The 21,138-nt window shown below is 40.7% G+C and overlaps 1 protein-coding gene across 1 annotated transcript in view; it reads right to left on the bottom strand.

Annotated features, from left to right (window-relative positions):
- The window catches only part of C7H10orf90 (chromosome 7 C10orf90 homolog), a 176,383-nt gene extending 155,620 nt beyond the window's left edge, over window positions 1-20,763 (bottom strand). The window contains exon 1 of the mRNA XM_048856243.2: window positions 20,522-20,763. The gene's annotated coding sequence lies outside the window, so the exon portion shown is untranslated. The remainder of the gene's footprint in view (window positions 1-20,521) is intronic.
- Between the last annotated feature and the right edge of the window lie 375 nt (window positions 20,764-21,138).

Below are 21,138 nucleotides of genomic sequence, written 5' to 3'. Positions count from 1 at the left end.
TGACAATACTGCTATTAGCCTGCACACTGAGCATACAGTCCACTAACTACAATTGTACTGTGATGTGAGGGAAGTGAGAGAACAACCTTTCATCATTAATCCAATGCTCTGGAGCAGATGATGCCTGTCACGCAATCACTGACCATCAGGTATGCCTGAAAAATGAGAACAAGAATTTTATGTGGGCAGTAGCTTACAAGACCTTTCAGCAATCATATGTGCTGAATTATTTCTATTCCAGTTTGGGCACAGAGGCACTGAGCAGCTCACCTGGATGGGGTTTACCCTTGCTGCTGTCTCAGTTTCCCCTCTTGGGCTCCTCAGTAACTCATAAAGGCTTTCATGTGGCCTTTTAGAACACCTTTTCTTGGGGGCTGTTTTTGAACTTTAAAAAAACAACTCTCTGGCTGAAGCTTTTCATTCAGCTCACATGTTCCCGTTCTCCAGCCCTGCTGCTGGTACTACCTCCTGTCCAGGACCCTAGGAGCTAAGAATAATCTGTGTGGGGGACTGATCATGCCAACTTTCTCCCTATCAAGGAGCAACTCCCAAACTTCTTATCTGGAGTCTCCTTTTCAAAAGGACACAGGACATTCTCTGTCTTATAGTCTCCACAGGCCTCTCTTATCTATCCCCAGAGACCTGATTTATCTACATGACTCACATGTCACATGACATTACTCATTCTCTCCACCTTGGCAAGGGAGTTGGGTGTACCACAGGCTGGGCTGGGACCCATCTTCCCTTGAAGAGGCCAGCCACCTTGCAAAAGGTAGCCAGGTGGAAAGTATACCAGAGTGGTGGCAGGTAAGATGGTGCTCTCTCTTTCACAAATTATAGAGAAATGCACAGACCTTCAAATCTAAAGTATTTGTTATTTAGACTGGAAGGTCTCTGGGGGCAGGGATTCTCTCTTACTATGTGTGTACATTGCTTAGCCCAGTCATCATCATCAAATATGCATAGTTTACTGAGGACCATTGGACCAGCCAGAATGTCCACAGTTGATGGTGTCACACCAGGCATTGTGGAGTGAAGTTCCCAGATCTGGCTCAATCCTGCAACTCTATGAATCTCTTGGGCAGCTCCACAGGCAATGCCAGGAAGGGTCAGGTCAGGTACCCTTTGGGCATCAGTGAAGCATCTGAGTGCATGGTGTGCTGGGGTGTGGTGGGGTCTGCGTGAAAGAGAATCCAGGTTCTGAACCATATAGCAATACAGGTAATACACAGGTTTGGCAGATCCTGAGCTTTGTCTGAGTGAAGATGTTTTTGTGTCCATAAACAAGACATGACCTTTATGCAGGGAGTGAGGAGACTTATTTATCAAAGAATGTCTGGTTTGCCGCAACCATTTGGACTCTGCTTGCAGCCCAGGTTGACAACCTGTCAACACTGCATTGTACTTGACCCCACCTCTTGGCTGCCTCTTGGCCTTAAAATATGATTTCTTTCACTTTTTCCTTAGTATTTCTCTAGTAAGGATTTTGAACTTACCAAAATAAAAAACCTATAATATGCCTCTGATGCAGTTTCCTGGCTCTTTTTTCTCTTTGCAGGAAAAAATAACTTTTGCAAACTTATTTCCACAATCAGACCATCACACAAAATGTAGAAATTCACTGTCATTTATCAGCAAGCTTTCTATAACCATTTCTCAAAGTTCTCGAGACACAGCTGCATAGGTCCTCTAATATATCAAACCAAGGGTTTTAAAAGAAACAACCTATGGTTACATACTCTCTTGTAGGACACATATGTAACAATCACTTTTGACAAGATCTTCAAAAGTGACTACTGATTTTAGTTGTTTGAGTTTTTGAGTGCCTAACTTGAGAGACACTTGAAGGGAACTGATTTTCTGAGAGTGGGCTCATCACTTTCTCAAATGTCAGGCTCATTTAAGGTGTCTCAAATGGGGCATCCAAAAATTGGGGCATCCAAAATCACTAGTCACTCTTGAAGATCTTGACCATTCTCTCAATCAGATCTGAATGAACTGTATTATCTTGCAACACCAAAAGAACTATTAAATGGTTCCTGTTAATTACTGGTGAATAAGCAGTACCTTCCCATCAAGCACCAATTGGTTGTATTCTAATTGCCCATCTTCCACACTGGATAATTGCAAAATTGTGAATAACACTTTGCTGTGTTACTATTATTGCAATTATTTGATCTCCTTAAATCTTTGATATTTAGATGGGAATTCACATAAGACACTGGACTCTGAAGAAACTACATTTGTAGAATACTGAGCAAGTCGTTCCTGTGTAGGAGACTTGCTTTCTTCCACAGGGTGAAAGAAAGGTCTTTGACTGCCCGTCAGATTTCAGAACAGCAGCATCAATATGCAAGAAGGTTAATGTCTCACAAAGTACTGGGAAGCTGCATATTACATTTATCAAAAGATGTGTAAATGAGCTATATAGGAGTCTATTACAATGTCTTGCCTAATTTATTCCATGTACAATAAAAAGCTGATCAGATTTCATGCATGTTTACTTTCTGAAAGATAAATTGCCTGCGTGTTTGAACTAGCTGGAGAATACAAATATGTTTCAAAGTAATGTGTTTATCTCCCTGACATTTTAATCTTTAAAACTTTCTTATCCTTGTTATTTTCACATAGCAGTTCTCTTTTATAAGAGAATAATCTCTCCCGAACATGAGATGAGTTATATTGTTTGAAACATTCAGTATATATAAAGACCATTCAGGTGTATTACATATGCCTAAATTAAACAATAGAAACATATCAAAAAAACTAACCAGATTTTTTTCCCCTAGAATTTTAAAGGCTAAGAAAATAAATTACTTTCAACAGACTCTTAAATTGATACTATTATAAGTTTGTGTAATTTAGAGTTGGTCATCTTATATCTAAATTTATAATGTAAAAGACCTGATGGTACAATCACTTACTCGAGCAAGTAATTCTTACTTGAACAAGCAATCCGATTGCAAGATCAGACCCTTATTCATCAGCCTTTTCTGTATTAAGAACATTTTAATAGCCAGTAATGCACATTGTAAGGGCATATGTATGGCTTCTGTTCTAAACTGAAAAATCAGATAAATAAATTAAACATGTAGTTTAATGTATACATCCATTTTTGGCATTTCCATGACATCCATCACCATATTATCTTAAAAGTTTTTATTACTATGTAATAATTTCCACTAAATATACAGATGGACATTTTCCTATAGTTAAGTAGTCTTGTACAAACCTCGTGCTCTCTATTTTGTCAGAAAGTGTAGATGAAACACATTTGAGCTTTGCTTTGTCTGGAAAACCAGTTACTTTCACCAAAATCCATTGTTATTGCATTTTTTTTTTTAGTTTTGTACATTAGGTTTTTATTGGACATTTCCTGGCCACACTTTCTATGTCCCTTGAAGAATATTTCTTGCAACAGTTGTGAATACAGATTCCAGAATACTGCATGTTATTGACAATATTGTTGCTGTTGTTAAGAAGTCTGGTAGATGAACGGGACTTTTTGTTTAGAGTTCAGGTACTGAAAATCTCTTGAAAAGGCACTGCTATTAAACTAACTTGTTACACTTCCAAAAAATGTACAAACTGAGTAGTTAAATTTTCAAGCTTGTTATTTCCAAAGATCAAGAAAGAGAATTTGAATGCAGAAGTCTCACCTGTGGCCTTACACTGTTCTAGTAAGCCCCTTCACACCATTTGATATTTTATATTTCATCTGCTTGCTTGCAGGGTAGCTCCACTGCTCCATGATTATCACTTAACTTCAAGTTCTTCTCTGATTTCAAAGGAGCAGTTTTATTTCACATTATGGTAAAGTATTCTGAACCAATGATTTTATCCACTTGCAAAGCAAGATGCTGTATTTTTCAGACCAAAACCCCTGGATCCAAATAATTTTAAAAGGCCTTCATAAGAGAGTCTCCAGCAATTATATGAATTCTGCAAAAGCTTTTTTTTTTTTAAATGTGACTGGTAATTGAGCATATACTATATAATAGGTATAGTGAATGTCCTCGGTAAGGAAAGAGACAAAATACACGTTTGAGTAGGAAACAAAACTTCCTACATAGAGAAAATAATTCCAGCAATCATTCTGTAATGAAAGAACTTCATTTATAATGAAGCTGCAGTGACAAATTATGCACTGATTTGCACAAAATTAGGCCAGTTATGTCTTTACAAATCTACAACTCTAGATTATTAGATATATTTTGCAAACTCCTTACTTTAAAAAAACCTCTTATATTATGTTTATTATGGTATTTCCTAGCGGCCCCACTCCCATTGTGCAAGGCACTGTATAAACACATAACAAAGGGATGGTCCCAGTATGGAAGAGTTTACTTAAAATGAACCCATTACCAAAGTCTATTGGCCCCAGTACAGAATGGAAAGCTGTAAGTAAGTCGGTGGAGCTTTTTACAATCGTCTTCCAGCAACTTTTTGTCTAGGATGAAATTAAAAAAGCCATGCACTTCATCAGATTCTGCCACATATAGAGACCCATTGACCTGAACCATAATTCCATCATAAACAAATTATTGATTGGAAGGAGATCATGGGACTTTGCTCTAGCTCATCAGGGAACTGAGGTTCTAAAGCTCCCTCTACAAGGGCAGCCTAAGGCTACAGTGTTATGTACCAACGAAAGGGAGGGACACAACAAAAAGGAAAAACAAAACATTGGGTGAAATCCGGCCCCTATTGATGTCAATGACAAAAAACTCTCTAACGTCAGTGGGGCCAGAATTTCACCCATTGTCTCTTTGGGTGAGTCTACACTTCAAGTTATTCCCAGCTCAAGGAGACCTACTTGCACTAACTCTCATTGAGCTAGTGTGCTAAAAATAGCATACATGTGCCTAGGATCTCAGATAATGTGTGTAGGCATGGGGCAGCTAGCTGCAGCTACATTCTATTTTTAGCACACTAGCTGGCTTTAAGCATGGAGCCCCTCTGCCCTGGACAACTTCCACAGTGAGGCCAAGGCTTTCCTCAGCTTGGCCCAAAGGGGAGAGTCCATTGTCTAATGTAGGCAGCCTTGCTTCAGCCAGGGGAAACCAAAATAAAGATGAAATAAACAGCCATACCTTAAATTGTCTGGCAAAAAATGCAGTCCCCCTACTGTGAATAAGTTAGTCAGTTTCTCAAGTTCTCCTTGCTTTGTGGCTAGGGCTTGGTCTGGAATCTCCTGACCCAATTACATCCCCGAACTAGGAGTTGTGACAAAGTTCCTCCTCTACCTCGGTGGGTCTTGTGCTTATTGGCGGACTTGCTCGCCTTGGAGCTTCACGGTAGCCCGCAGTTTGGCCGTTTTCGTGAACCCACAGCAGCCAAACCCGTTTTCGTGAACCCACAGCAGCCAAATGGTAATGGTTGGGGGGGAGGCTAGCACAGCCAAAATAGAAATATGAAAACTCATATACCCCCAGGGGAAGTGGAGGTGAGAACAGGACCCAGAGGGGCTGAAGCAGCCATAGCAGCAACCAGGATACGATGGGGGAGCAGGGAATGGGAACCAGAGGGGCTGAAATGGGCCTAGGACCAGATAGAATCCCCAGACTCTCTTTTGCAGCCAGCTCTACTCCCCCTTCCATTGAGTCTTCGTGCCTCCCCTCACTCGCCCCTCTACCCTCCCATTTGCAGAGAACTTCCATCCCTCCTTTGACTCTGTAGCCTCATGTGTAGAGCACTCACTTGAGAGATGGCAGATCCCTGTTCAAATTCCTTCTCCTCAGGCAGAGTGGGGACTTGAACCAGTGGTCTCCCACATCCTGGTTCAGTGCTCTAATCGTTGGACTAAACATTATGAGGGAGATCCTCTTTCCCCAGCTGTTTTGTGCTGAGCTAGGCAGCCTCTGACCTCTACATTTGGTTTGTTTAGGATTTCTGAGGGGAAAAAATTAAAAACCCCACAAAATATTTCACAACATTGCAACAAGTAAAAATACAATATTTTATCCATCTCTGATTAGGGAGCCATTCATGGCTGGTGTTTCCAGGGTGAGTCCTCTTCTCTCTAGTCTCTGAAGAAACCAGCCAAGTCCTAATACCAAATAAAAGCCAGGTGTATAAATCAAACTATGAATTTCTTCAGCTTCCTACACTAGGGGACAGATTGTGCCTTTAAGACACAGCCCTATGCCAGAAGGCTATCAAGGGAGTGACACTGTAGTGGCAGTCCTAGGAGGAGGACTCCACCAGCATTCCTCCTGGAGCTCAGCAGGACCATGGTGTAGACAGGAGATAGCTGTCCTTTGCTGGGTATAGTATGCATTCCTCTCTGTGCTCACCAAGCTCTAAGTAAGGTATAGAAGGGGATAGGAACATGCCTCAGCCTTTCCTCTGACCTTTTCTCTTTGGGAGGCTGCTGTTACCAATGATGCTAGTGCAGGGACTACACTCCTTTGCTACATAATGGCTGCCAACTGTACAGAGATAGAGGTGATAGGGAAGCCTCATTGTACTAACCCCTACTCCTGCATTTGCACAAGACCAAAGTCACCCTACTCCTAAATTTCTTCTAAACTGAATCCTTAGTGCTATCTGTAAAAGAATAGCAGTGCTACCAATTGTATTTCATTGGCAGGACAAATGGAAAGTACTCTACTCAGGAAGGAACAGTTGTACACATACAAAATGAGAAATGACTGCCTAGAAAGGAGTATTGAGGAAAGAGATATGGGGGTCATAGTGGACAACAAGCTAAATATGAGTCAAGAGTGTAACACTGTTGCAAAAAAAGTGAACATCATTCAGGATGTATTAGCGGGAGTGTGGTAAGCAAGACACGAGAAAAGAAAAGGAGTACTTGTGGCACCTTAGAGACTTACCAATTTACTTGAGCATAAGCTCATACGAAAGCTTATGCTCAAATAAATTGGTTAGTCTCTAAGGTGCCACAAGTACTCCTTTTCTTTTTGCGAATACAGACTAACACGGCTGTTACTCTGAGACACGAGAAGTAATTCTTACACTCTAATCTGTGCTGATTAGGTCTCAACTAGAGTATTGTATCCAGCTCTGGGTGCCACATTTCAGGAAAGATGTGGACAAATTGGAGAATGTCCAGAGAAGAACAACAAAAATGATTAAAGGTCTAGAAAACATGACCTATGAGGGAAGATTGAAAAAATTGGGTTTGTTTAGTCTGGAAAAGAGAAGACTGAGAGGAGACATGATAACAGTTTTCAAGTACATAAAAGGTTGTTACAAGGAGGAGGGAGAAAAATTGTTCTTCTTAACCGCTGAGGATAGGGCTAGAAGCAATGGGCTTAAATTGCAGCAAGGGAGGTTTAGGTTGGACATTAGGAAAACCTTCCTAACTGTCAGGGTGTGTAAGCACTGGAATAAATTGCCTAGGGAGGTTATGGAATCTCTAGGGAGATTTTTAAGAGCAGGTTAGACAAACACCTGTCAGGGATGGTCTAGATAATACTTAGTCCTGCCATGAGTGCAGGGGATTGGACTACATGACCTCTCGAGATCCCTTCCAGTCCTATGATTCTATGATAAATGAGCTCCAATGACTGTTTTAACACATATGGGATTAATCTGTTCTTCCTTGCTTGTAATGAAAAGGGATATGCAGAATCTGACACGAATTTAAGTATTTTAAAATTCTTCAAAAAGAAAAGAAACCACAGGTATAGCATGCCAGAAATTCATGTCTGTGGATTCTTAATATGTTTTACAGTGAGATCAGCATTTACAGCTATGAAAGATGTTCCAATGTAGGTAGCATTTCTGAGCTTATCTGGAGAGGGCTGAACAGATCCAACAAGCCATTAAGTAGCAATAAAAACAGATTACCATGAATTCATGAATGGGTAATTTAGTTTCTTTTGAGGGGATATGGTGTTATTTTTTTACTTCTGGGCATTTCATTGACTACTCAGCTCAGTGGATTCATGTTCCTGCCTTCTTCATGAAACAAGAGCCCTTATTAAAAGAATTCAAACAAATGCCCTCTTTACATTGAGCCCATATACCATGGATGGTCTCCACCCATCATAGTTAGTTTGGTGTTGCATCAAGTAAAAGTAAATCAGGTTCAGAACAATTATTCAGTTTATTTAAAATAGTCACAACATGAATGCCTTGCACCAACATGCCACATCCCTAGACTATATAGTGACTGGTACAGAGAGAGAAAATATATCCAGGCAGAGGACATGACAAAATTCTTCCTTACCTGATGAGACTTATGCATGAATGAAATCCCCATGCAGCATGTAAATAATGGATCCTTGTCAGATAGCAGAAGTATGAACATCATAGTGTATGGTGACTGTAAAATGAGAACCAGTTCTATGTTTACTGGTGTGCACTTTCCTCTTAAGGAAACAAATATTTCTATACTTTTGATGCCCTTGGCATTTTGAATAAAACATGTGGGGATTTTATTCTCCAGAGAAGATCAGTTGTAAACATTCAAGCTACTTATCAATTTTTTTTTAAAGGAACATCACTCTTGCTTATCTATCACTAACTCTTCAGTGAATTCAGTGAAAATAATTATTATATTTAAGAGCTTTTCTGTCTTCTTGTAATTGAAAACTTTTTGTAACCCTGATCGGTGTTTTGCCTGAAAAGCTTTGTAAAACTATTTGCCTGATTTAGATCCCGTCACAATGTTTACCCTTTTCTAAAAGAATTTACAGAATATTATTAACCCTAATATGAACAGTGACTGTGTTCTTCCTTCAGCGAACAAAGGACAGCTCTGTTGCAGTGTAAGAGAGAGCTGTGCAGATGGAATTAGCAGAGGACTATTGTTTCTTTACCAAAACAAAAAAGTGCTGATATCATTAGTATCTTGTTCTATTTTTGATCTTTGGGGAAAACACTGGATACAGAAATTCAAATACAACTTCTCCCACTTACGTTAGCTTGCTCTGAACTAATGTGGTTTCTTCTTGATTTTAAAATTGAATTTAGTGCTCATGAAATGTACCAAATTGCGCAGCCTTGGAGATTCAAGTCAAGTCAATTCACAGAACAAGCAACAATTGGATTTAATGATGCAAATTGCCCTGAAAAAATGTTTTAACCTAATTCACTTAACTTTATGAAGGATGTCAGAGTTCAGTTGTCATCACCCCATTCAGTCTTTAGCCTCTTTACTAATAAGGGTGCAAATTACTCTGATAATTTTAGTGGTGTGGACACCTACCCAGTAGAAACTGTATTGCTTGTGCATAATCCAAGTAATTATCAAAGGATAATAAGTGGTGGTGTATAGAAACAGATAAACCTCTGACCTGTAGAGGTGAAAGACTCCAAATCCCATAACTTGTGATACCAGCTCACTGAGTCACATCACATTAAATACGGATAATTAAAAGAGCACTGTTCAAATATTTACATCCCCAAATTTTATTAATCATTAAAGGTATGTCGAGTATTGTACAGTAACTGAAAGTGTGCATCTCAATTAAAAAATCCAGCATCTAAACCAAGAAGTTATAACATAAGAACATGCATGTTTTCAACAGATGGAATGAAATTCACTCCATGCAGCGGACCAGTACATGTCCTAGACTTCATTTTAGTCTTACGTAAACCCACAAAATGGCACTTAAGTGGTACCTATGCCTTCTTCTAGCCCCTGCATATGACAGACTGCACCTAGGCAAATTTCTTACATGTAAGAGGATTTATCTCAAATTCCATGTTTAAACACATCAAACCGGCAACAATTTGTTTACTGTAATAAAACACTAGTATAGAACATGTAACACATCTTTATACTAAACTAATCATTTTAAATGTGGGGCAAGTGGTTCATTCTGTTGAAAATATATACTCATGACACCATATTTTGACTTAAACTAGAGTCCTGCGTGACACCATCTTTTTAATCCTGCTCCCATCCTGCCCCCCAATATGCACTCCCTCATTGTTATCCGACTCCCACCTGCAAAAACCTTAGTTTTGTATTGTCCCACAAGTCCTGCAAGAGAGACAGATTCCCCTAGATTACTAAAAAAAAAAAAGCTGTTATATATAAAATTTTATATATACAAAATATAACAAATATATATACACACATACACACAAACTGGAATTCAGACTTTAGATCAGGTGCACTGGTCATATGTATTCTAGGACTGGATGGGGAGGGTTGGGATTGGGAGGAGTCTTGGCTCCAGCTATCAGTGCACCAGACCATGCAGACCCACCAACACAGGGGTGGGTTGTAATTTGCTGCTTGTGTAGACTAGCCACCCGCAAAGCAAAGGGGAAGAAGGATGGGAATGATGCCTCAGCCTCTTCTGGGGCTACTCTAGGGATGGCTCAGTTTCCGCTTCATCTCTACATATGAACTGTGCATAATGGTATAAATTAGCCCTTAGCATGTTGAAAGTAATGGCGATTCTATCAGCAGCAAACCAGATCCCAAGTTTTTCATTACTCATTAATTTAATTTTGTAAATTTCTTTAAATGTTACTGGATTTCTGACTTTATTATGAAATAGAAATGTTCACTGAGTCAAAGACTTGCTGCAGTGAACAACAATGTATATTATTATAGGTGAAAAGTAAGTAATATAGGTTTTGCTGGAGGCCTAGGCTTAACTAGCAGTGTGAACCAAAGGCTGTGAACCAAAAAGGCCTGGCTTGGCAGAACAGTAACACACTGGTTATCAGCTAACCAGGTAAGCACATTCCTGACCAGAGAGTTATGGTACAAAAACACACAGATCTCTCAAGTAACTACATAAACGCATTCCTAAGAGATGGTACAAGACCATACCAACCCCTCACAAAGACAAGGAGGGCATGACAGGATAATGGATAAGGATGTTTTGTTTGAACTAGCAGGTATGAGGACTAGGGTGGTAACTAACAACATCTGGAGCGTAATACCTAACTTGTTGGTATCAATGTATTAAAGGAGAAGTCATAGGAGAGGCATCTTTGAGCTGGTCTAGTGCAGTGATTCTCAACCAGGGGTCGGGGGTCCCCTGGCAGGCCACGAGCAGGTTTCAAGGGGGCTGCAAAGCAGGGCCAGTGTTAGCCTTGCTGGGGCCCAGGGCAGAAAGCAAAGTCCCATCGCATGGGACTGAAGCCTGGGGCTCTGAGTCCCACCACCCAGAGCTGAAGCCGAAGCCTGGGCAATGTAGCTTCGCCGGGGCCCCTATGGCGTGGGGCCACAGGCAATTGCCCTGCTTGCTACCCCATAACACTGGCCCTGCCTTTTATAAGCAGAAAACCAATTGTTGTGGCACAGGTGGGCTGTGGAGTTTTTATAGCATGTCGGGGGCGGGGCCTCAGAAAGAAAAAGGTTGAGAACCCCTGCTATAGGGTACTAGTATCATGCTTTGTCAGCAATAAACCTGGCCAAGCACCTTCGCCGCCAAACCAAACCTGTGGTCTGGCTTTATGAATAATATTGAGGTCTGTTGAATCAGCATGCTGCACTCCCTGCTCAAGCAGCTAACACCAGAGATCCAAGAAAAGCAGCATGAGCAGCATTAACAACTTAGCAGCCTTAACAACACTCCTCAGCACTAAAAAGTTCCAGCAAGCAAGGGTCAAAAAGGCTGGATTCTTCCCCTTCCCCTTCCCCTCCTCCCCGACTTTATATATGTTGTTCAGTCTTTGCACTAAATGTGCACTGCCTTCTCCAATCAGTCTGGGGGAAGAGGGTCATGTATCTTGCCTACCTCAAGAGCAAGGAATAGTTATTAAAGTTAACAACTGGTGATAGTCCTATAATTAAAACATAGAAAATAATAGCTCTCACGATAGAAGAGGAACGCAGAACAAAATCAGAGATGTAAAGACTGTGGGGCAGGTGCATAAAGCACGTCTGCATACTTAGCTGCCACTTTCAGAATGGTTTGAGCATGTTAGTCTAAGGGCCAGTGAACAACTGCATGATAAAAGAGGGTAGGAAGTAATCAGCAATATTGTGTAGGAGGATGAGGGACTGCACATTAATCCTAATCTATTTCTGGTGTAAATCAGGACCTACCTAAAGACTGCACTTTTCTCCTTTTACAAATATTTTTAATAGGTACATGAGTGGGATCACTTGACTTAGGGAATCTTTTTTCCCCACCAAAAATGACAAACAAATGCCTCAGAATGTTCTGTGGTAATAAAATAGGACATTGCAAACTGGGTTGAGTTTCAGGTTCATAAACCAAAAAACCCAGCTCATGACAGTTTTGTCTGATTTCAAGTTCTGTTACAAATGCTATGCACAGCTATACCACAGATCTGCATTTAGCTTGTACCCTATGTTATTTGTGGTCTCATATGTCTCTAACACTGCAACACAACAATGTTTTGGCTCAGAAAGAATCTTTCTAAGCTGAAGTTATCATTGAACAAAGTAAGCCCTGTCATGTTCATCTCCGTTCAGAACAGGCCCAGAAAAGTCAATGGGCCGTCACTTTTTAAGTGAAACTCTCTATTGGTCCAATGACATTGACTAAACATTAAAAGGCAAAAGTGGCCAGGAAAAAAAATGTTCCTTTTTCTAGGATCCAAAGGAAGAGTTACAATGGTTAAAAAAAAACAGAAAACAAATACATTAAGCACTGGCTACACAAACATAAAAGGTGGATCATAGAATCATAGAATATCAGGGTTGGAAGGGACCTCAGGAGGTTATCTAGTCCAACCCCCTGCTCAAAGCAGGACCAATCCCCAACTAAATCATCCCAGCCAGGGCTTTGTCAAGCCTGACCTTAAAAACTTCTAAGGAAGGAGATTCCACCACCTCCCTAGGTAACGCATTCCAGTGTTTCACCACGCTCCTAGTGAAAAAGCTTTTCCTAATATCCAACTTAAACCTCCCCCACTGCAACTTGAGACCATTACTCCTTGTTCTGTCATCTGCTACCACTGAGAACAGTCTAGATCCATGCTCTTTGGAACCCCCTTTCAGGTAGTTGAAAGCAGCTATCAAATCCCCCCTCATTCTTCTCTTCCGCAGACTAAACAATCCCAGCTCCCTCAGCCTCTCCTCATAAGTCATGTGCTCCAGCCCCCTAATGATTTTTGTTGCCCTCCGCTGGACGTTTTCCAATTTTTCCACATCCTTCTTGTAGTGTGGGGCCCAAAACTGGACACAGTACTCCAGATGAGGCCTCACCAATGTCAAATAGAGGGGAACGATCACGTCCCTCGATCTGCTGGCAATGCCCCTACTGATACATCCCAAAATGCCATTGGCCTTCTTGGCAACAATGGCACACTGTTGACTCATATCCAGCTTCTCGTCCACTGTAACCCCTAGGTCCTTTTCTGTAGAAATGCTGCCTAGCCATTCGGTCCCTAGTCTGTAGCGGTGCATGGGATTCTTCCATCCTAAGTGCAGGACTCTGCACTTGTCCTTGTTGAACCTCATCAGATTTCTTTTGGCCCAATCCTCTAATTTGTCTAGGGCCCTCTGTATCCTATCCCTACCCTCTAGCGTATCTACCTCTCCTCCCAGTTTAGTGTCATCTGAAAACTTGCTGAGGGTGCAATCCACACCATCCTCCAGATCATTTATGAAGATATTGAACAAAACCGGCCTGAAGACCGACCCTTGGGGCACTCCACTTGATACTGGCTGCCAACTAGACATGGACACATTGATCACTACCCGCTGAGCCCGACAATCTAGCCAGCTTTCTATCCACCTTATAGTCCATTCATCCAGCCCACACTTCTTTAACTTGCTGGCAAGAATACTGTGGAAGACCGTGTCAAAAGCTTTGCTAAAGTCAAGGAACAACACGTCCACTGCTTTCCCCTCATCCACAGAGCCAGTTATCTCATCACAGAAGGCAATTAGATTAGTCAGGCATGACTTGCCCTTGGTGAATCCATGCTGACTGTTCCTGATCACTTTCCTCTCCTCTAAGTGCTTCAGAATTGATTCCTTGAGGACCTGCTCCATGATTTTTCCAGGGACTGAGGTGAGGCTGACTAGCCTGTAGTTCCCAGGATCCTCCTTCTTCCCTTTTTAAAAGATGGGCACTACATTAGCCTTTTTCCAGTCATCCGGGACTTCCCATAATTGCCATGAGTTTTCAAAGATAATGGTCAATGGCTCTGCAATCACAGCCGCCAACTCCTTTAGCACTCTCGGATGCAGTGCATCCGGCCCCATGGACTTGTGCTCGCCCAGCTTCTAAATAGTCCCGAACCACTTCTTTCTCCACAGAGGGCTGGTCACCTCCTCCCCATGCTGTGCTGCCCAGTGCAGTAGTCTGGGAGCTGACCTTGTTCGTGAAGACAGAGGCAAAAAAAGTATTGAGTACATTAGCTTTTCCACATCCTCTGTCACTAGGTTGCCTCCCTCATTCAGTAAGGGGCCCACACTTTCCTTGACTTTCTTCTTGTTGCTAACATACCTAAAGAAACCCTTCTTGTTACTCTTAACATCTCTTGCTAGCTGCAACTCCAGGTGTGATTTGGCCTTTCTGATTTCACTTCTGCATGCCCGAGCAATATTTTTATACTCTTCCCTGGTCATTTGTCCAATCTTCCACTTCTTGTAAGCTTCTTTTTTGTGTTTAAGATCAGCAAGGATTTCACTGTTAAGCCAAGCTGGTCGCCTGCCATATTTACTATTCTTTCTACACATCGGGATGGTTTGTCCCTGTAACCTCAATAAGGATTCTTTAAAATACAGCCAGCTCTCCTGGACTCCTTTCCCCCTCATGTTATTCTCCCAGGGGATCCTGCCCATCAGTTACCTGAGGGAGTCAAAGTCTGCTTTTCTGAAGTCCAGGGTCCGTATTCTGCTGCTCTCCTTTCTTCCTTGTGTCAGGATCCTGAACTCGACCATCTCATGGTCACTGCCTCCCAGGTTCCCATCCACTTTAGCTTCCCCTACTGATTCTTCCCAGTTTGTGAGCAGCAGGTCAAGAAGAGCTCTGCCCCTAGTTGGTTCCTCCAGCACTTGCACCAGGAAATTGTCCCCTAAACTTTCCAAGAACTTCCTGGATTGTCTGTGCACCGCTGTATTGCTCTCCCAGCAGATATCAGGGTGATTGAAGTCTCCCATGAGAACTAGGGCCTGCGATCTGGTAACTTCCATGAGTTGCTGGAAGAAAGCCTCATCCACCTCATCCCCCTGGCCCGGTGGTCTATAGCAGACTCACACCACGACATCACCATACATTATCTCTTATGTATGACAAATTATAAACACAGTGTAATAAAAACATAAGAGGTTAAGTAAAAGATAGATTACCTTAGTCTCAGGTCTGCAATGACGCCCTTGTGCCACTCTGTATATTCCAGGGGCTGTAAAGCTGGTTTAAATAGCCAAATGATGATTGTCCTGATGTGGGGGAACCGCAGGTGTCCATTAAGCCAGGTGTACTGGCTCTGTACCAACTCCACCTCCTAATCCCCAGCATATTATTGCCTTAATTATTATTAATTATTTATATTGTGTTTGCCCCTAGAAGGCAGGACACCATTGTGCTAGGTGCTGTACACACATAATGAAAAGATGGTCCCTGCCTCAAAGAAGTTGCAGTCTCTGGCTGGAATGCAGCTATAATCCAACTATTCCCCAGCTGACAGAATGACCTGTTAGGGTTGTTGCCAGGCAGATGCAATTTAGAACCACTGTAAACTGCTCTAAAATGTGGGGGGAGCCCAGCTGGCCCCCAGCCAATCCCAGAATTGAGGGAATGAGAAGGTAAGAGGGCATAAAACTACCTTTATTCCTCCTCTTCCTCAGGTCCTGCACCAAGTACAGATCAATGGAATCTGAGAATTGGTCCCAGAGTGTGTAAGTGGTGACAAAGAAAAGGGGACGCGATACCAAGAAGGGCTTAAAAAATATCTACCCCTGCAGCTGAACAGGGAGAATGTTCTGTATTACTGAAAAATGAATGGCTGGTGTAATCTATATTAAATATAATATAGGATGAACTTTTAGTTGGCATATTGAACTAGAAAGGGCTGCCAGGTCTGGTTATAGACATTTAGCTTGATCTTGCAAGAGCAATTTAATTAAAAATTAATTTGGTTTTTCTTGTCGTAACATTAATCATGACAACTTTATTTAGTATAAAGCTGGATGTGAATATTAAATCCATTTTAGTTTCATTGTAATTTAACAATGAAATAAAACACCAATATTTAAAACTTTTTTGTATTTATGATTGTGCATTAATATAAAATTATACATGACATATTTAAATAAAGAGAAAATGAAACATACAACCTGTCAAGGTTCCTTCCTCACTCTGAACTCTAGGGTACAGATGTGGGGACCTGCATGAAAGACCCCCAAGCTCATTCTTACTAGCTTAGGTTAGAAACTTCCCCAAGGTACAAACTGTGCCTTGTCCTTGAACTGTATACTGCCACCACCAAGCTTTTTAAACAAAGAATAGGGAAAGAGCCCACTTGGAGATGTCTTCCCCCAAAATATCCCCCCCAATCTCTATACCCCCTTTCCTGGAGAAGGCTTGATAATAATCCTCACCAATTTGTACAGGTGAACACAGACCCAAACCCTTGGATCTTAAGAACAATGAAAAATCAATCAGGTTCTTAAAAGAAGAATATTAATTAAAGAAAAGGTAAAAGAATCACCTCTGTAAAATCAGGATGTTAAATACCTCACAGGGTAATCAGATTCAAAACATAGAGAATCCCTCTAGGCAAAACCTTCAGTTAAAAAAGACACAAAAACAGGAATATACATTCCATCCAGCACAGCTTATTTTACCAGCCATTAAACAAAAGGAAATCTAATGCATTTCTGGCTAGATTACTTACTAACTTAACAGGAGTTGGAAGGCTGCATTCCTGATGTATTCCCGGCAAAAGCATCACACAGACAGACGAACCCTTTGTTCCCCCCGCTCCAGATTTGAAAGTATCTTGTCCCCTCTTTGGTCATTTTGGGTCAGGTGCCAGTGAAATTATTTTAGCTTCTTAACCCTTTACAGGTGTTTTGCCTCTGGCCAGGAAGGATTTTATAGCACTGTATACAGAAAGGTGGTTACCCCTCTCTTATTTTTATGACACAGCCATTAGAGCATGCACCCTGATTTGACATCTCCAATGTATATTTTACCATCATAAGACACTATTTAAAGTTATGATTTAACCATTGTCATCTAAGACCCAGTTTATGCTTCTGTGTGTCCATTTTATACTAAGAAAGCTTGATACAAATGCTTCTACAAAAAGCTTTTATACTCTTCATTGACAAGACTCAAATTTTCTGTCATGTCTACTATAGGACACATAGTTGGCCTAAGTGTGCATTATGGAGCAACTGCATTTGCACATATGGGGTTACTCAGACACAAATGAAGGGAGAATTAGCCCACTGTGTTTATGAATGTATTTTTGAAATATGCTGCTGATATCTTGTTTAAATAGTTTTAAAAACATTTGGATATCCACTTAATCCTTAAAAGAAAATAAGATGCAAAGAGGAGTCGGAATAACAAATGACAGAAGGAAGTAATGTGGAGAGGGATAAGCTATTGTATGTTAAGCTATCTTACTTTAAGTTACTCAATTGATAGAAGGAAAGCAGGAGTTAGACAAGATAATATAAATGTGATGCTTGAACCCATTAATCAGTTTAAATAACATGAGGAGCACCAAAGACCCTAAGGCTGAAAGAGTAAAACATCAAACATGTAGCTGGAAATTGGACTACAACAGTGGGTAGTTATGGGGGGGGCAGAATCAATGATTCAAGAACATATTGTAGAAATCACATAAGGCACTGGCAGTGGCAGCTTTAGAGACCCAAGAGAGCAATGACCCTAGGGGTAAACATGCTTCACCCCTTCAGAACATATGGTACTTGTTCAAAATTCAAGCTGCATTTCCCAACTGATAGGCAGTGAATAACCCCACTTTCCATTCAGGTTTGTGATGCCGGGGGCACCACACCCCACTTTGGAGACACGCAGGTTCAAAGTGTGCTATCCATGCTTACATTGGCATTTTGTGTGATGCAACAGGTTAGATCTCAATCCTTTAGTTGATAGATGATGAGATTACTGCTGAGCCTGCACAGGATCCCACTGAGTTCAGGGTGGCTCCCCGCAGGACCAGCAGTCTGCTCAACACACTCTCAGTTACAGGATTGGGACATTAGTATGCCTCACTCCAGGAAACACATTTAGCTGCTGGGGTAAGTCCTGCACCATGACTAACTTAAACAAGCATCAGAAAGGATTTTTCTATTTGAACACAATAATAAAAGTAGCCTCTGTAGAGATGGATCCAAGTCACACACTTGGCTTCTAGATCCCAAATGCCCAAAATCTAGGGGGGCATTTGGAACCATTATTGTAGTTCAGGCCCATCTCCAATTGTCTGGGGAGTCGCACACTTGCAAACAACCTCTTTTTAAAAAATTTGATTTCATTCACTGCTGGGTTGCATTATACTATTATTAGCTCACAGCTAAGGATGTGCTTATGTCATAATATATTTTACAATGTAATTCATATACTGCATGTAGGTTTTTTTAAATCTCTAAAGACATTTACAGTTGGAGTTTGTGTGTGGGTGGGTAACTGGCTGAGGAAATAAGAATGATTAGACTTCACCTATCTCTGAGACAAAACCCAATTCATATGTTTAACAGTTTGAAAATTAGGTTAATATTTTTGGTTTTAATGTTCAGCTCCTGCACGTGTTTCTGCTTTTTTACTTCTACCTCTGAGTGAGCCAGAACTCTGAAGTGTTTGGAATGGGTTGAAATGATGATGAAGATAAAATTATTTTCTATCATTTTTAAAAACAGTGGCACTCATTGCCACATGATATCATCTTGAAGCCAAGAGTTTTCTAAAATCTAGATTATAGCTGATACCTTGATTAGCTCTATATCAAATTATTAAGAATAATGGGGGATATTTAAAAAGGCACAAAGGGGAGTTAATTTCCTATTATGCCTTTTGCTCTTTATACAAACATAATATTAGGAACCATATTGGCATGCTGGGGTTCAAACAACTGTGTTTACTGAATATAAACAACACTGCTGCTCTGGTTGGGTTCACTTCTAGCAATGAGCTAAACACAGAACACAGTGAACACCGCTAGCAGACTCAACTATTTAAAGGGATACTACCCTATTCCTATACAGTATATTCAACTCCCCTTTAGGGTATGTCTACACTACAGCTGCCTGAGCTAGTGTGCTAAAAACAGCAGTGCTGCTCTGGTGGTATGGACAGTGGTTTGTGCTAGATGATGGAGTATAATCTTGCCTGGCTGGGTACGTACTTAGGTGGCTAGCCTGAGCTGCAGTGGCCATACTGCTATTTTGCTATTTTTAGTGCTCGAACTCAGTTAGCACATGTCTGTCTACCCATGCTGGGAATCATCATCACAGCTGCAGTGTCAACATACCCTGAATTAATGTAAAGGACAAAAAAGTTACAAATGCCTCACTCTCAAAATTACTATTACTAACCATACAACATGCTACAAATTAAGCCTGAGAAGTGCTTTACTACCCTATACACTACACTACAGCACCTGACTCCCACTGGCATACAGTTAGGCACCTAACTTCCATTGACATCACTCTCCTTCGAGCCCTTGAAAATCTCCCCCATATCAAAATCACATATCTGAAATACTGCACAGTAGTAAGGCTCCAGTCCCGCAACTTGATCCACACAGACAGATCTGTGCACATGCAGGGAGCCCCATTGACTTCAATGCAGGCAGAATTGGAGCCTAAATTTGTACTAGGAAAAATAAAAGGGAAGGTAAGCATGAGCTGGTCATTATCATTGGTATGTTTCAAATGCCAAACTGTTTTTTACTGTCCTGGATCCCAAGTGGCTTGTTATTATAGATATTATTGTCCACAGATTTCATTTTCATACAAAATTCATTCTTTATCTACAGCACAGCGATATGACTCCACCACCAAACTAGTGCTAGCTAATGAGGACCATCCAGCAGAGCTCATATATACGGGGCAGAAGAGAGGCCTATGATAGCGGCAGTGAGCACTTCACTCCCAGAGCAATGCTGCACATGTGTAAACAGCCCTGACAGAATAATGTTCATAAGAAGATCTGTGATATAAATCATTTCCACTTTTGAAATGTATGTTCCACACTCTGGAAGGAATCATAAAAACTCATTATGAAAAATTCACCCACTTAATTACATGCATTCCCAAATTAAGCTACACACTGTCAGGGAAAATACACACATACTAACATTACAGCTTTGCAGTATTATTGTGAAGAATCCACAATCAAAAAGATCAAGCAGCAATGGGATAAATATTTGCTATCTCTTTTTAAGAAGTGAAATGCAAAAAATTAAAAACAAAAAATAAAATCAAGAAGTGATCTGACTTATAAAACAGAAGCCCTTAAATATGCATGACAGTTTTGTCCTATTTCCTTGAAGCTGCATTAGAAAGGTGGAATGTACATATAACTGCAATCAGTATTTCCACTTAACTGTAACATGCTAATGTTTTAATTGGAAAGACTATGATTATACATCTAATTTTCTTCTATAGAATGAGCAAAGTAATTACCTCTGCCAACATCACTTCCGTCATACCCTCTGAGAACGAGCTCTCCATGCGACCTTCAAGTGCCAAAAATGGCCTTTAGCCACAATCCAGTTATTCCACTTCTCTTAACATTTTTAGAGCAGTCTCATTTCTGCATAGTGTCTCTTAAAAGTATATCTTACATAAAATTGACCTACTGTCTTCCTTGTCCTGGAAAAAAAATTAAAGTAAATTATTTTCGTTCAGAAGAAGAGCAGCTCAGGTTATCTAAATAAACTCAAAAAGGAAATACGGTTAATCAGATTAATGCACAAAAGCCAGTCATGCAGCCAAAATGTTCATGAGTTGTTTAATAATTAACTGGATTTTTAAAAGCTGGCTGATGTTTTTAGATCAAGAGCTTGTGCTTATTATGAGGAGTACAGTTTAGTCAGTTAGTTTATTTAGAAGTGTTTTACCAGATGGAAAGCAAACAAGGATACAATCTTTCACTATTTCATTTTATTCTTCTCTCAAAACTAAGTATTCAAATACTTCATGGTCCTATAGTGCTTCACAATTAAATACAGAAATAAAGACTCTGTGCCTCATTCTCCATTGTCTTGTACTTTGTGTAGTCATTTCCACCTGGACAAAGG

Source organism: Caretta caretta, chromosome 7, assembly GCF_965140235.1.
Source record: "Caretta caretta isolate rCarCar2 chromosome 7, rCarCar1.hap1, whole genome shotgun sequence".
NCBI classification, from domain to species: domain Eukaryota; kingdom Metazoa; phylum Chordata; order Testudines; family Cheloniidae; genus Caretta; species Caretta caretta.
This window is presented reverse-complemented; position numbering and strand designations above follow the sequence as displayed.